An 18,269-nucleotide genomic window follows, 5' to 3' on the forward strand; every position below is an offset into this window, starting at 1 on the left:
TAGGCGGAAGGGCGCAGTCGGGGCCGGACGAGGGGGCCACACCATAGGGCGGCGCGGGCCCCCCGGGCCGCGCCGCCTTGTGGTGTCGCCACCTCGTGGCCCCACTTCGTGTGTTCTTCGGTCTTCCGGAAGCTCCGTGGAAAAATAGGCCCCGGGTTTTCGTTTCGTCCAATTCCGAGAATATTTCGTTACTAGGATTTCGAAACCAAAAACAACAGAAAACGAGAACCGGCACTTCGGCATCTTGTTACTAGGTTAGTTCCAGAAAATGCACGAATATGAAATAAAGTGTGCATAAAACATGTAGGTATCATCAATAATATGGCATAGAACATAAGAAATTATCGATACGTCGGAGACGTATCAGTCGCGCACCCGATAAAAAATATGGCAACCTCGCCAACAAAGAAGAATAAAGTTGAAGACGTCAGCATCAACAATCAAGATCTTCGAGTAGTACAACTTGAGTCTATGCGCGGCTGCAAACACCCGCCCATAGACTCGGGGGCTACTCCCATCGGGAGCGCTTCGCGCACCCGACGTAAAGCAACTTCGACTCTACATCAAGCACAAGATTCAACAGATGATCAAGACATTCGGCGAAGACAACTTTAGTCCCCGCCCGAAGCTTCACTTCGGCCGGACACTCGGGGGCTATCGACTTGGGCATAACCCTTCGGGTACTCGACATTGCCATACCCGGTGCAAACTATGAAGATGGACCAAGCACAAGGACTCGACAAGCTGGACCTGCACGCGCCTCAACTTGGACTACAAGGAAAGAAGACTCCAATATGAATCCTACTAGGACTCTTGTAAACCCTAGCTTGGCTGATATATAAAGCCAGGCAGGGGCACCCCTTAGGGACACACACAATCTGAAACATAAATCATAGAGGCGACACGCCTAGAAACCGCAACCCGCGAACTAGAACTAGACTAGATCCAACTACTCCGCCTATGGCGGCCCCCTGTACTCATATATTCATATAGTGGATTGCTAGCAGGACGTAGCGATCCTCCACCGTGGGGACGTGAACCTGGGTACGTCGTGTACCGCCTCGCTCCCGGAACTTCCGTCGTCGCCTTTCTCTAAAACCCAAGCCCCTCATGGTGGGCATTGCCGAGGAACCGCCTCGTCACCAGGAGGCGCCAAAATGAGTTCATGGCTCCAAGGAATGCCCCTGTTCCTCCTTCTGGACCTGAGATGGAGCATGTGGTTGCACCAGCTTGGGAGATGCCTCCCATTAGTGATGAGATGTTCCATAACTTTGACTTCTCTATGTATGCTCATGGTGGTCTTCCTCCTAGATCTGCTCGTGCCCCTGCTTATGGTGATGATGATGATGAAGAGAATGAAGGTGATGAGGATGATGATGACGAGCGTGATGGCGATAGCTCTCCACCCACTGGGTCCGAGTTCTACTGATGGGAGCGCTAGCATCCCTACTCTTTTCTTCGCCTTTTTGGTGTTTCGATGCCAAAGGGGGAGAAGAGAGTAGAATCTAGGATCACGCGTTCTTTGGTTGGCACAAGCCGTGGTTGTTACTTTATTTGCTTCTTATTTGGCTTGTGCTTATTTGCTTTGCTTTCTCAAGAACCATTTGCTACTTTGAATAATTCATGTATGGACAAGTATTTGTATGCTTAATCACTCTATTAGGATGATCATGCTTTATCCTTATATATCTTGATATACATGTCCATACCATGCTTGTTTCCTAAAGATATTGGGGGAGCTTCTCATATTCCACAAATGGTGCACTTTGCATTCAAACGCAAATTCTCCAAGTGCACACATTATGGGGGAGCTGTCGTAATATCTTATATGGAATCAAGGTTTAGAGCTTATCATAATATCTATATGTGACCCTAGCTCGGTTTGTCATCGTATACCAAAAAGGGGGAGATTGTAAGGGTATTTTACCCTTATCCATTATTTTGGTAACAATGACACCGTGCTAGAGTGTTTGGCCTAATACATGTTTGTAAGGTTAATCCCAGGTATTAGCCAAAGAGGCATAAATGGTGTATCAATGGAACAAGAAGGATAAAGGAGACCCCCCACTTCCACAACAATCAAAAGGGGTCTACTGCAACCTGCCGGTCACAGACCCGGTCGGACCGGCCCCTGCGCCGGCCAGTTCCGGTCAGCCGCCCGGTCGACCGGGCGCAGGGCCGGGCGTCCCGGCACCAACCGGCCCTGTGCTGATGTCATCCGGGAGGGCTACTGCAGGACACTGATCTGCCCCGGTCACGGCCCGGTCAGCCGCCCGGTTTGGACCGGGCACTTCCGGTCAGCCGCTCGGTCGGACCGGGTGCAGGGCCGGGCGCCCCGGCGCCAACCGGCTCCTACGCTGATGCCATCCAGGAGGACTATTGCGCGAAAATTCCCTGATCCGGTCTCAGTGCGGTCAGCCGCCCGGTTTGGATCGGCTGGTCCGGTCCCTGGCCCGGTCGGACCGGGCCCTGCGCCGGACGGCCCGGTCCCTGGTCCGGTTGATCGGGATTCTCGGGGAGAAAGCTGAGGTGGCAAGTTGTCAATGGCCACATTTCAAGTGACACTATATATACCCCTTCTTCTACCTCTGAAGGGGTAGGCACTACACTACAAGTTGTTCTTGAGCTCTCTCTCACATACTCCATTGTTAGAAACACCAAAAGCCTCAGATCTCCCTCCTCCTCCACCCAAACTCAAATCCCTCCGGGGAAACGATAGAGGAGGACCCGATCTACTGTTCTCCAAGCCAAATCTCATTCCCCCTTGTATTCATCAAGAAACTTGCTCTCTTGGGTTCCTTGGAAACCCTAGGTGGGCAAGAGAGGTCCGGAAGCATCCGGGCTGTGGATTTGCTCCTGAAAAGATTGTGAAGGTTTGGAGGCTACCTCAAATTCTACCACAAGTGAGTGAGCTATTCCTTCGTGGGATAGGCTCCGGAGAATAGGGTGAGCCTTCGTGGCGTGGGGAATCCTTCGTGGGACCTCCACCCCTCCAAACGTGACGTACCTTCTTGCAAAGGAAGGGAACACGGGCATAAACTCTCGTCTCCGCGTGCTATCGGTTATCTCTAACCGAACTCCTTACTTGTGATATAACTGCCTGTGAGAGCCTTCGTGCTTGAGTTACTTGTATCCTCATATAGGTTGCTTCACCTAGTTTGCATTAGGCTCATCTTTTTATTCCGCAAAGCCTAATATTGCAAAGAAAGAATTAAAATCTGTAGAAACCTATTCACCCCCCTCTAGGTTTACCATCTCTGAACTTTCACCTTACAATTGCATTCTTAGTGGGGGTGGAGAAGCCCGTATGTCGGCTCAAGTGGCACTCCTTAAACATATCGAAAGGACCGAGTTCTTTGCCGTTGTACTTCTCCCCCTTGAAAAACGCAAATATTAAGAGGCCTTCTTAAAGGTTATATTAGGATCTGGTAATAAAAGAGTTTGCATCCACACATAAACTACAGTTTGTGCTAGCAACAATGCAAATGAAAGGTCATGGACGCAGCGGCTACCAAAATAGGAATTTAGTTCAACTATTTATCACATTATTGTCAAATACATTGGAAAGTCACAATCATAAAAATAATATCACAATTGGATACTCGAACATGTTATTGTCAAATACATACAATACAATAAGTGGTATTGAACAAGAAATATCTAGCACATGCATTGGGCGAAAAACAAACTTATATAGCAATCTAACGGGAAACATCAATCACGGTTATCTGTTGACAAGTCTTGACTTACCAAGCTCTCCAGATGAGCTTCATAGCTTCGTGGCCTAGTAGTGTGATGGAAAAGAACCTTAGCACGGTTTTCTCTGTTTTGATTACTGATTTCCTGAAATGGAAGGTATAGTTAGTAGCAGTACTCATTATTAAGCTTAATGCACTAGCCAGCGGAAACCAAAAAGTCCAAACTGACGAGAAGGTCTAGGGAATTCACTTATCCACTTCAACACCCATAAGCATGTATAATGTAGCATCTTCAATTTTGTAAGGAACTGACCTTAATATTGGGATCCGTTCCGTGCTGCACAAGCTCGTTCCACTCAACATCATTCATCGAACTGACAGGGCTTTCTTTCGGCACATCATAGAGAGGAAGGCAATCGAAGTACTTTCTTTTAAGGACATGCCATTGATGCTTAACACCTATCTAAAGATACCTCCTACATGCTGCTTTTACTAGTGAAGCATTTATATCCATATCAAACCTTGCCTAGAGAGTAGTGACATGAAAGAACATGCATAAGAATGGAAATCTCTTAAATCAGTTGTATATAAACATTATAGTCGGGCAAAGGGCCTACAGTATATACTTACCCCAACTCTGTTGTAATAGTCAGAGAGGGGCCAGTGTCCCCTTTTACTTCCTCCAGTGCGAATGCACATGCACATGGTTCTTGATAGTCTTGTAACATTCAGTTGAAAACTTTGCAGCGATTATAGCTAACACTGACCTTATCCTCCCTTTTGGAATGACCACTGACAGTTTACCTGCCGGTGATCAGTACAATCTGCTCAGTACTTCTCCCACGTTTTTCTCCTTCCCTGCACATATAGACAACTTGTGAGGTAATAATGATGATACTACATATAAAATATGGAAGAAACAGGCAAAATACACCAAACATGCCTTTAACCCCATTACTAGGCAGGGTAGCCTCATCATGTTGAGCAAGGTGAGGAGTTCCATAGCCTTCAACATTCATGAGATTGGTGGCATCGATCCGGTCAGTGACTATGTCCACGAGGACATGCCCCATATCATCATTTTCTGTGTCCATGGGAGGCAAACCTGAGTGTGGTCATCGTGCATCCAAAGAAAACATAAATGCAAAGATAGAAGTTCAGAGTACATCATGCTAGATGCAGTAAGAACTTAGTGGTGCAGCTTGCCTTCAGTGAGAGAAGGGTTTAGACGAAGAGATCTGCGGAACACTGAGATTGGATTTGATTTCTGTCTAACAGGTGGCGTGTCTAGCGATGATCTTTTGGCGCTCATCTGGGACGTGATTCCAACTGGAGGCGTCAGGTTAACCATGTTGCAGTTGCTGGCGGCATGATACTTATTTCCCTTTTTAAAAGCAAAACATGGATAAATGAAGTGACCATGACAACGATGAATTGGCATTAGCAATCAAACATAAATATGACAAGGCACGATGGGATGAAGGAACTAGCACCTTAGCTGTCAAGAGAGCAGGGGAGGTCTCTATCATATCGCATAATAAGAGTTCAAGATCTGACTCTCCTTCGGACGGCTGAGATGCTGATATTCTCTTGCCGCCCTTAGCAGCTGAGCCACCCCTTTTAATATCCTTTAACGCGGTTTCAGCAGCGGCTGCACATTCTGCATGTTGCTCCTATTTTCACTGTGTTTGGTGCCTAAGATATTAAGGACAAGCAAAAAATCGCAGATTGTGATGCCAGTGATGAACAAAAGGGGAAATCGAACATATGCACTAGTTTAATTTTTTGATAAAAAGCATATATTAATATAACGGAGATACCAATTACACCCAACTTCTGCAACAACATCATGCCCTAATGGCATAAAGGATGCACACAACCAAAAAAAAGAGAAGAATTACAGAAAAGAAAAGCCCCACTACAGAGATCGAAAACATGAAACAGCAACAGTGACATCACCAAGACAACACCAGAATATCAGCTTCTCCCATAAGCGACGCGTCCAAGAGATGCACTAGTCTAATAATTTAAACTAATGCGTCTCAATTTCTTCTAGATACGGATGTATCTAGAACTAAAACGCATATAGATATATTCGTATCTAGAAGAAAATGGTACACTTATTATTGGACGGAGGTAGTACAAACTAACCAAATAGCTACCACCAACAATCTATTCTCTAGAAATCGACCCACCGACAAAGTAATACGGAGTACTGCATAGTAATCGACCAACATACGCGCACCACAAGAAACAAACAAACTAACTGGCTGCGGAAAATGGAAAAGATTACCAAATCCTAGCGTCATGGTGTGTGAGACCATTCTGAAGAAACGGTGAAGATGTTGCCTGGACGATGGAGGGCCGCGGTGTGTCCGTAACGAGGCGGCGATGTGTCCGGCGAAGTGCATGGTGAAGTAGTGGGGTGGGGGAGCTGGGTAGACGTGTCCGGAGGCAGATCTAGGGTTCTATGAAATGGGAAAACTGGGTTTAAGACTACTCGGCTGAGTTCAGATTGGAAGTGCTTGTTATGGCGCCATAGAATTACAGTTACTTGAATACCCTTGCCACTCAAAAAGGTCCGGGGCTACTTCTTCAAAACTGACGGCTAGAAAGGACATTTCGTGGATAAAATTATGCTCTGGCGCCAAATCTGAGAGCCAACAAATTACAAAATTCCGAACAGGTGGGTCCTCAGTCATTGGATGTGGGCTGAAGTTCGGCTGCCAACACACTTCAATGTGGAGACATAGCCCAACATGTCTGCTTCAAGTGTTAATTTCACTAATGGGAAAATGCTTCTGCTCCGCAAAAAGAAAGAAAAAAAACGTGTTCGAGGGCATATCTCGAGGGACCGATAATCCTGTCAGGTCACCAATATACGAACAAACCCTAAGCGCATATACACTGTGTAAGATGCTTCGAGACTTTCTTAGCAAAATAATCCACTTTTGGTTGAACATATAATTATTTATTTATATTAGACGAATGCCTAATTAACTAGGCACTCTATATAATTATGTTTGCTAACGACCTATCCTACACAATTAAGCGGTATCCCAGTCCTCGTACTTAATAAAATACGTTACCAGGTTTGTTCATGTAAGCACTCTTCTAAGCACATTGCATTGTAACTCGCAAAAAAATCTCAATGCGTTGTTATGTGTTTGTAACGCGGCGGCGGTGTGTCCGGCGAAATACACGCATAGGTTGTGTGGGGTTCCATGGTAGACGTGTCCGGAGGCAGACCCAGGGTTCTTTGAAAATTGGGAAATTAATTGACACAACTATATATGAATATATATATATATATATATCTACACATATTTTAGCTCTAGATACATGGTTATCTAGAAAAAGTATAGTCAATTACCAAATAGCTCTAGATATATGAATATATATCCACTCTCTTGTGTTAACGTTTTGGCACGCAGACGTGTGGATTCAGAGATTAAGCTATAGTGGCGCTGTGAATCAAAGTAGCATACACAAATGGGTCTACATGAATTATCTGGGTAGACCATGGTCAGTTGCACCGAGGCACCCCAAATATAGGTTTTTAGGCCAAAAGATGCCCTCCTTGGGAAATCAAAGTAGCTCGGGATGCCAGAGGGTGAGGCCACACTTGGCACATGGGTGCACCATTGCTTGCCCCACACTGCTACCCATGGGATCTTCACTGGGGTAGACCATGGTGAGTTGCACCCACGCACCCCAAATATAGGATTTTAGGGCAAAACATGTCCTCCTTGGACAAATCAAATAGATGAGAATGTCAGGTTGAGGCCACACTTAACACATGGGTGCACCATTGCATATCCCACACTGCTACCAATGGGATCTATATAAATCATCTGGGGTATACCATGCATGGTGAGTTGCACCCACAGGCACCCCAAATATAGGATTTTAGGCCAAAACATGCCCTCCTTGGGCAGATCAAGTAGTTGGGGATGCTAGGGGTGAGGCCACACTTGGCACATGGGTACACCATTATATGCCCCACACTGCTACCCATGGGATCTACATGAATTATCTGGGGTAGACCATGGTGAGTTGCACTTACACACCGTACCCCAAATATATAGGGTTTTAGGGCAAAACATGCCCTCCTTGGGCAAATCAAGTAGTTGGGGATGCCAGCAGGGTGAGGCCACACTTGGCACACATGTGTGTGCACCATTGCATGCCCCACACTGCTACTAATGGGATCTACGTACATTAATTATCTGGGGTGTAGACCACGGTGAGTTGCACCGAGGCACCCCAAATATAGGTTTTTAGGCCAAAACATGCCCTCCTTGGGCAAATAAAAGTAGCTGGGGATGCCAGAGGGTGAGGCCACACTTGGCACATGGGTGCACCATTGCTTGCCCCACACTGCTACCTATGGGCACCATATGGTGAGTTGCACCCAGAGGCACCCCACAAACATGCCCTCCTTCGGCAAATGAAGTAGCTGTGGATGCTAGGGTGAGGACACTCTTGGCACATGGGTGCACCATTGCATGTCCCACACTGCTACCCATGAGATCTACATGAACTATACGGGGTAGACATGATGAGTTGCACCCAGACACCCCAAATACACGGTTGTAGGCCAAAACATATGCTCGCCTTTGGGCAAATCAAGTAGCTGGGGATGCCATGGTGAGGTCACATTTGGCACATGGGTGCACCATTGCATGCCCCACACTGCTACCCATCGGATCTACATGAATCATCTGGGGTAAACCAGGTGAGTTGCACTCGCGCACCAGGCACCCCAAAAATTGTGGATTGGGCATTCGTTGGTGCTAAAGTGTTGAAAAATTGGCTGCTTGGGTTGTGTGATGGTGCAACTTCAGGTGGAAGGTTGACTTCATTGCAATCTTTTTTGACTGGGGTCCCTTTATATTATATGTCCATGTTTCTTAGGAACAAATATTTTGTGGAGAGTTTGATATAACATATGAAAATATTATTTTGGCAAAACAGATTAAAAAATAAAAATATTGGATGGTGATGTCGAGAAGGATTTGTAGGTCGGAATCTAAAAGTGGGCTGGGTGTCAAGGACTTAACAGAACAAAATATTAGCTTATTGGTCAAGTGGTGGTGGAAATTAGAAACAAGAGATGGATTATGGGAAAGAATTGTTAAACATAAATATTTACGGAATAAAAGTGTAGCAAATGTGAAAACAAGGTTTAGTGATTCTCCTTGTTGGAAAGCCTTGCTGAATATAAAAGAAGTTTATATGGCTGGCAGAAACGTGGCACTAAAAATGGCAATTTGGTTATGGCTAGGCCTTTGCAGCAACAGTTCCATCTTTGTTTGATGTTTGCCAAGAACCTACATGCTACCTTTCGCTATAATGCAGCTAGGAATTTTGTTGCACCCTTCATAAGAAGGTAACATAATGAGAGTCTAGATCATTGGAATTATATTAAAAAAATAGGGCGTTAGCAGTACCAGTATATGAAGATGAGGTTATAGTTTCCTAGAGCTTTACTGCTAATTGGGTGTTCTCGACGAAATATGTTTATAATTACTTGGAGTCTGGAGTTTGTGGCCCTAACCATAAATGGATTTGGAAAGCTTTATTACCTCTTAAAAATAAGAGTTGCTGGCATAGAACCAGTACATTTCTGGCTAAATGTCAATTTTGGTACTGTACCACTTTACGTTTCGAAAGCAAACAACTCGCACATTTTTCTGTAGGTTTTGCAAAAAAAACACGTGAATTGAACCTGGATTGACACTGTTTCTAACACGTGGAATCCAGTCTTAGGCTGACGTGGCAGGGCTAGACGGTGCATGGTCCGTCGTTTTGTAGATAGGTCCTTAAGTTTTGAAGGCAGATTACGCACGGGTCCCTCCTATCTCGTAGTTTTCAAATAATCACCTATTTATTTTTCAAACCTTCATAACTTTTAAATACTAATTTAAATCGAAAAATTTCTAATATGAGAAGTGCCCAAAAATATTTAACTATTTCAAATATAAAAAATTTAAACTTTCATAACTTTTGACTACTAATTCAAATGAAAAAACTTATAGTACGAAAAGTGCTCAGAAATGTTTGAATATTTTAAATATAAATTTGTAAAACGTTCATAACTTTTGAATACTAATTCAATTGGAAAAACTTATAACTTGAAAAGTGCTAAAAATGTTTGAATATTTCAAATATATAAACTCGGTTCACTATTTCAGATAGTTAAAATTTTAAAACAAATATATTACTTCTATTAATAATGTAAACTTTGGAAATTTATAATTTCAATTCTATAACTCCATATAATATAAATAATAGGTCTAACTTTATTAAAAAATCCAAGGAATCCATTTCTAACTTCCATAATGCATGTATCACATATTTTCTGCCCATTTTTTTTATTATGCATGAAAACCCAGCAAAAAAATGTGCTATTCTAATTCCCTCTAGCCTATCTATGTACATTCAAAATTCGTCAGTGTCACGAATCAAAATAGAGAACTTGCGTCAACACGCTCCTGTGTTGTTTTTAGTCATGTCGTACATGAACCAATATTTTTTACATATGAGCGACAAATTGTATGTGGGCTCGAATGCCATTACATTTGTTCGTCGTTCTCGTGTGCAACATCATGTGATCCCAAAATACAAACCAGGTTGATCAATTCTTACACCCACGAATACTCTATCTCAATCTCTACGGGGTGTTTGGTAGATAAATAGCTTCTATTGATCCTTTCATGTACGGTGCTACTGTTGGAACGTGCTCTATTTTTTTTTGTTGGACACCTGCTCTCTCCTTTTCCATCACGTACGACTAGTAAGCTACAAGTTGATCGATCCATTTACCGAGAAAAAAAAGATGCAACGTTATTGATACTAGCTTTGAGTCTATTCTATGTACCATTTATACGTCTACTAGTACGTACCATTTAGAAATCTTGTAGTGCATATAAAAGTTGGTTCACGAACCGCACAATCGAAAATAACGTAGAAGCGAGCTGCTAGTTCTTTGTTTTGATTCGGGAGACGGATGGATTTGAATCTACCTAGACGGGCTAGCAGGAACAAATAAAATGGCACATATTTTTGCTAGGTTTGGTTGCATAATAAAAATATCTGAGCAGAACTGATCTGATTCATGCATTATGGATATTAGAAATGGATTAATTAGATTTTTTAATAAATTTAGACACATTATTTATATTATTTAGAGCTATAGAATTAAAGTTATGAAGTTCCAAAGTTTACAATATTAATAGAAGTAATTTTTTGCATATTTTAATTATCTGAAATAGCTATCCAAATTTATATATTTGAAATATTCAAACCTTCTGAGCACTTTTCATATTATAAATTTTTCATTTGAATTAGTATTTAAAAGTTATGAAGGTTCTAAAATTTTTTAAATTTGAAATATTCCGACATTTATAAGCACTTTTCATATTATAAGTTTTTCCATTTGAATTAGTATTTAAAAGTTATGAAGATTTAAAAAAAATTATATTTGAAATATTCAAACAATTTTTAGCACTTTTCATGTTATAAGTTTTTTCCATTTGAATTAGTATTCAAAAGTTATGAAGGTTTAAAAAAAATTATATTTGAAATATTCAAACATTTCTAAATACCTTTCATATTATTAGTTTTTTCCATTTAAATTAGTATTCAAAAGTTATGAAGGTTTTAAAAAGTTTATATTTAAAATATTCAAACATTTCTGAGGGCTTCTCATATTAAAAGTTTTTCAATTTGAATTAGTATTTCAAAGTTATGAATATCTGGAAAATAAATAGGTGCTTATTTGAAAACTGCGAGGCACGAGGGACCCGTGCGTAATTTTCATTCAAAACTTAAGGACCTATCTACAAAATGACAGACCATGCACCGTCTAATCCGGCCACGTCAGCCTGGAGACTGGACCCCACGTGTCTGAAACGGTGTCAATTCTGGTTCAATTCGTGTTTAGTGTTTTTTTTTTGCACAATCTACGGAAAAACATGGTCATTTTTTTGCTTCCGAAACGTAAAGTGGTACCAAATTCGACATTTAGTCACGAATGTGATGGTTCTGTGCTAACAACTCTAAAAATAAAGATCTTCCTACGTTAAAGATGTAAAATGCTATTTTAACTCGTGATAATTTGAAAAGGAGAAAATGGGGTGGGAATCCTAAATGTTTGTTTTATGACCATTTGGAAGATAGAAACCATCTGTTTCATTCTTGTCATTCGGCAAGAGTTGTGTGTGGAGTTTTGGGTTATGTGTTGGGAACAAATAATTGTCCATCCTCTTTTAGACAATGTTGGGCTTGGTTCAATTCTTACTGGCCTGGAGGGAAAAAATTCTTTCCTTTGGTTTTGGGTTCTATTTGCTGGTCAATTTGGACGACGCGCCTTTGATGGGTATAAGATAGATTTCTTGTCAATGAAGTTTACACTATGTGCTCGTTGCTGAAATATTGGGCAGGGATGTACAAGGAGAATGACTAGATGGCAATTGGCGTTGGAGTAGAGCAGATCTGGGAAGAACAGCACATGATCGACCATGTGGAGCCTCGAGTGCTGATGATCACTGAGGGTTGATGTGGAGGTTGCAAGCAGTGTTTGACTTTTGTTGGTGTCTACTGTATGAACTGTGATGTGTTAAAAAATTAATGAAAAGAGGATAGCCGAGTAATGCTACACGTACGGAATTCGCTTACGGAAATCATCTACGGACTCACATCGTGCGCAGCATCCAGGGAGGAGGTTTCCGATTTTTATGGGAGGAATCAAAAGTGAACCAACCACTTAACTCCACATCAGTCCGTAGAGAATTTTGTAACTAAAAGGGTCCGTAGGTCTAGGATTATTGGAGGATAGCCCGTTTGAAAAAAGAAATTCTAGCCATCTTCATCTCCAAGTTACTGTGTATGCAGCCTACGGGCTAAAGATTGCACACCTTCAAAGAGTGGATTGTTAGCCTTAGCAGTCAGCAACTTCAGGTGACCGTGGTTTTCAAATACTTCAGGTCGCAGTGCTTTTCAAAGTCGATTAGGGCCCTTTTTTGTTCCTCTTCTATGTGGATTGAATCGAATTGAATTTTAAGTCCCCGAAATAATTGGATGGAGTCGTTTGGACTTTCTTTTAATCGATCAAATCAGGCTTGTTCAGCTGGTAATATCGCCGCCACCTTATCGTACTGCTTCGTGACCCCTTTCTCTTGGTCGCTCCTCTCATCCTTCTCCTCCTTTGCCGATCTCTCTTCTTCAGCACCATCAATCACATTCATCTCACCACACAGCGCGATCCGATGCTCCCTGCTTTTACCCCATAGCACGCTATACAGGCCTCCAACGAGAAGCAGTCCACCCAAGATACTGCAAAAGGAAAAGGAAGGCAAATGAATTCAAAGTTTCGAATGGTTGCAGAGTTTCACAGTCGTCGAACAGCTACCTGCCGAGGTGAACGATCTCCCCTAAGAAGAAGGACGAGCAGAAAATGGTGAAGACAAAGCCGAGCGGGTTCCACACGGCGAGGAAGACGGGCCCTTCATGTCCGCGCACCACGCTTGTAGGTAGTAGGATACTCCCGTCACCACAAACCCCTGAAACCATCAATGACTTCCATTCCATCAATAACTCGTTTGCAGTCTAGGGAGAGGAGTAACAGGATTAAGATGAAGAGGGAGCTCCTTAGAGCAGGTCTAACAGGCCCCTTATAACCCGCCCACCCCGTAAAATTCCGGCGACATACGGGGCAGGCGCGGTTTGGGCCGTCTAGCAGGCCCCGTATTCGGGCCGCCCCGTTTCGGCGGAATACGGGGCCCGGGATATCGGCCCCTCCGCCCACTATTTATGCCGGCCGCAGGTGCGAGTGAGGGGTTAACCCCTCACTCGCTACCCTAGCTCCGCCGTGCGCCGCCGCCGCCTCCACCTCTGCTCCGGCGAGCAATTACTTTCTCCCCCGCGCCGCATTCGACCCCAGCTCCGCCATGGACGCCCGCGGCCGCAGTAGCGCCTCTCCGGCGAGCGGATCGAAGCGATCCCGCTCGCCGGACAACGTGGTGGACGCGTGGCGCTTGAAGTGCAAGCGCTCCGCCGCGGGTAGCCGTCGTGCGGCCTGCAAGTACGCCGGCGCGTACTACATGCCGGAGAAGCTCCGAGGACTTCGCGGCCGGTGGGCGGTGGTACCGACAGGATCCGCCGCTCAAGCCTATGAGCGGCGCCGAGTCGAGGCGTGGCGCGGCTGAGTGGGAGCGTGATCGCGCGGCGAAGGCGGCATGGGCTGTGCGCATCGGCGGCACCGGCGGCGGAGGAGGCGGAGGCGAGGAGGAAGCGGAGGCCGGCGAGGAGGAAGCGGAGGCCGGCGAGGAGGACGCGGCATTCTTGCGGGCGTTGGCCGAGTCGGAGGTGGAGGCCGCCGAGAAGGCGCGGGCGGAGGCAGAGGAAGAGGCGGCGGCCGTCGCCGCCGTGGCTGAATTCCGGGCGAAGGAGGCCGCCGCCGGGGCGGAGGAGGAGGCTGCCGCCGGGGCGGAGGAGGAGGCTGCCGCCACCGTTGATTTCGTGCCATACATCATCCTCGAGTAGCTAGGATCGCTATGTATATGTATGATCCAATGTATGATCAATGAAGAAGAACTATGGTTTCATTTTCCCGGGGTTTTAATTTTTAAAAATACGGGGCCAAATACGGGGTCTGCTAGACGGAATGGTTGAGCAAGACGCACTTTTGGGATACGGGGCGAAAAAATAGCGTTATACGGGGCAGAGAAATAAGGGGCCTGTTAGACATGCTCTTACTGTGTATAGGACGGCGAGCAAGGTGATATCGAACCGGAGCTGCCACCTGGAGAAGTCCCTCTCAGCGACCAGGGCGACGACGAAGCACTGAACGGCGCTGAAGACGCACTGCGTGGCCGTGACGAGCAGCTTGTTGGGGTACTCCTTCAGCAGCGCCGCCTGCAGGACGATCCACAGGGACCACGTCACATTGGCGAGGAGCATCAGGAACGTGCCCTTGATCCACGTCCCCCTCGTCGCATCTCCCCCGTCTGCATGGGCGGCAGCCAAGGCGCGGTGGTGGTTCACTGGGTTTAGGGAGGGCCCGATGTAGAAGGCGATGAGGACAACCCCGGCGAGGCAGAACGCAACCCCGGTGAGCTTGGCGATGCCTGAAGGGCTCCTCGGCTTCACCACTTCCATCCTGCCAAGTAGGAGTACATATGCAAGTGTCAGTGCTAGTTGCTTAATTTTCTATATTTTTTAAAAAAACATAGCGATTACTGTATTGGTACCTCAGTAGAATCGCTATGAAGAAGGTCACCACAGGCATGGAGTTGCTGGTTGCAGATCCCACGGTTGCAGACGTGAACTTGAGGCTCACGTTGTACACATTCAAGCTAAATGTAGTCCTGGAAACAAAACCATTATCATCATTCATTCATCATTCAATTTTATGCATTGAACATCCTACTGCAAGAACAGCTTACCCGATCAAGGCAAACAAGAACAGCTTCAGGAGCAACCAGAACGACAATGAGCGTGCATTTTTCCTGCAAAATAATAGGTTTGGAAGTTCATCGACCATTGATTTCTTAACTTTTTCCTTACTACGTAGCTTGAAGTAGTGCCAGTTGACTGTTGTTACCTTTCGAGGAGAATGGCTAGAGGCAGCAAGAGAAGAGAGGCGGCCGCCTGGCGGTAGAAGATGAAGACGTAGGTGTTCATCCCCTGGTTGAAGGCTGCCTTGGAGACGATGAACATGCCAGTGTAGATGACCTGTATGATCACCGCGATGACGTACGGCATCTTCCCGTCCACCCCCATGATACCAAACCACGGGGCTATGTCAGGAACAGCAGAGATCGCCTCTGCTGCAGCGTAGTGTGAACCAATTGATCTGTCGCCTCTCTGGTCTGTGCTGGACTGACTGAATCTGCAACTAGTTACCTAGGTTCTTATACACATGGAGAGGTGCACACTGAGCTGGAGTAGTGGTAGTACATCAAGCTGATATGGCTTAATTAGGCCTAGGAAACGACCTGGTAGCTAGGACCTCAGTTCCTACCTGCCTTCGGTTAAGAGCAATTTCAATAGTGTAGCCAGCTGCTGGCTATAAGCCAAGTACCATGTTATCTATAGCCAGCTTAGAGCCAACATATACAATAGTGAGTTATAAGAATGTAGTACTTTATTAATATATGGTCCACCTTTCACTCGCACAAAGTGCTTAGGAGTACGTGCTAGAGCTGGCCCTTGAGCTCACTCTCCTTCTCTCTCCTCCTGTCTCTCCTCCAACTAAGCAATAATATAATATTTTAATCCTTATAGTCGGCTGACTAGGACTTATTGTACTTGCTCAGAGAATCTATTCTAGAGTGGTCTACGCCTATGTTAACACTTAACAGTAGCTATCAATAGTAAAAAAAATTGTTATCAGTAGCAATCTTGATGGATTCAAGTGTTCAACACCAGAAGACGGTGCGTCAAAAACAACAATACATGCTCCATGGTTTGTGTGCTGAACGCAGACTCAACTCCAAATTTAAAATTTAGACCGGCTCCCTTGACGACTTTCTTCTTTTCAATTACTGCATTCCACAGCAGAGGCACACGCAACAAAAAATATGGTACTACTATGATACTCTGATATTCGCTGATTTGGTTGAACACTATTGCTCACATCACATAATATGATTCCAAGCAGCGGGATCTTCTGTCGGCCTGGGAGAAAACAAAAGGCAACCTCGTTAGCAGCCAGTCAAGTCTATGGAAGTCAAATTAACAAGTCCTTGTGCCACATGTTTGTACCCTGTCGTGTGATCGATACGTGTAACCATTTCTAAGCATAATTAGGATCGTGCCGTCTAGTATCTACCTTTACTTAAGCTGTAAGCCTAATATCAAACATGCATGCTGTTTACTTATTTATTCAGAAAAATCAAACATGCATGTTCTCCATCCCAAAAGAATCATCAGAGGGAGATTTCCGACGCATCATGATCTCGACGTACAGCTACGCAAGTCGCCAATTCTTGTGTTTTCACCATACTTTATAGCAACTTTGCCATCACAGCCAACCACTATGTAAATCAGTGCAGAACGACTGAAACGGAAAGTCGAAAACACCCGCTACAGGGTATTCCTCTGAGAATGAAATGTCATACTCTTGCGAGTGGGTGCAGTAGCCCTATGTTGGCTTTGTGACTTTACAGAGATAATGTTGTGCTTGATAAAAATTTGACCCCTCTACACTTATATTAGCATTGAAATTTTATAATCAATATCATATGCATTATCACTGAATTTTTCAATGCAACGATCAAGGATAGGAGAAATAATACATTTACAGCACGAGCACATGCACAATTTTTATTTTTTATTCGTCAGTAGTAAAAATCATTCTCATAAGATCCCATAAAAACAAAACACCACACTCCTGAATTTGGTTGATGTGTAATAATTAAATCTATCCTTCCTAAAATACTAAGAAATTGAGGTTCAATACTAAGCACTTCAGACTAACAAAATATGAGTACATTGTAATCTGAAGTGCTTCTTGTGTTCTTGAGAGCAACAGTTAATATCATAAAGTCTACAAATTGCCCTAGCAAGATCATCCAATAAATTTAACAAGCTTCAGTTTTGGCTGTTGTCCCAGGCCAAGATCATCTTAATTGGAGTGCGGTTGTTAAAGTGATTGCAGTTTCAGTTTGGGCTATTGACCAAGGTACTACCTCCATGCCAATTTATTAGTGTATCACACACTTCAAGAAAAACTTTTAACCATTAATTTGGTCAATAGTATATAAGATACATACCACAAAATTTATATTATTGAAAACATTTACAATATGAATTCAATGGTGTGGCTTTTTTGGCATATATCTCATATTTTGTTGACCAAATTAATGGTCAAAGTTTTTTTCCGAAGTGTGTATACCCTAGTAAACCGGTATGGAGGGAATATATAGTTTGCGGTAGTAACCGCTGCTCTCCAGGAGTGGTAACAGAGGAGATGAACGGGGCGCTAATGCTTGTGCTTTCGGACAAGGAGATAGAAGATGCACATTTTTAGATGGGCCCAACAAACAGCGGAGCCAGCTGGGGCGGGCTTGAACACTAGGTTGACATAGTGTCTCATTGACTCTCGAACCCACTGTCTACGTGGTGAACCTCTGTTGGGGATCACCGGTGGCCCTCTAGGACTTGGAATGGGACGTCGTTGACTTGTACCACCTAGCTCTGAGCTCCTCTCCATGATGTGCATCGTCAAAGCAAAATAAAACAAAGATCTCATCGCAGTGATGAACCACTCACAACAGTAGCACTCAAACCACCACCGAAGATAACACCCGGACTACAAACGAGATTCTCCAGAAGCAACATCTCCAAGAAGGAAAACAATGCACAAGCGTAGTCATCGCCCGATTGAAGATCATGGGTTTTCACCATGGATAAGGTCCGAGTTTACAATACAATGACTTCCGAATGACATTGCCACATACAACCAATGAAGGGCAGGTCTTGGGTTTTCACCCTGGAAATCGTGGCTCGGTACTCGAGGAGCACCACCAATGCAGTCCACCTGTGCTGCCACCCCCACTTGCC

General features: G+C 44.4%; 1 pseudogene; it reads right to left on the bottom strand.

Moving 5' to 3' along the window:
• Positions 1–12,817: 12,817 nt before the first annotated feature.
• Positions 12,818–15,523, bottom strand: LOC124662923 (annotated as a pseudogene).
• Positions 15,524–18,269: the final 2,746 nt, after the last annotated feature.

This window comes from Lolium rigidum, chromosome 6 (assembly GCF_022539505.1).
Source record: "Lolium rigidum isolate FL_2022 chromosome 6, APGP_CSIRO_Lrig_0.1, whole genome shotgun sequence".
NCBI lineage: Eukaryota > Viridiplantae > Streptophyta > Magnoliopsida > Poales > Poaceae > Lolium > Lolium rigidum.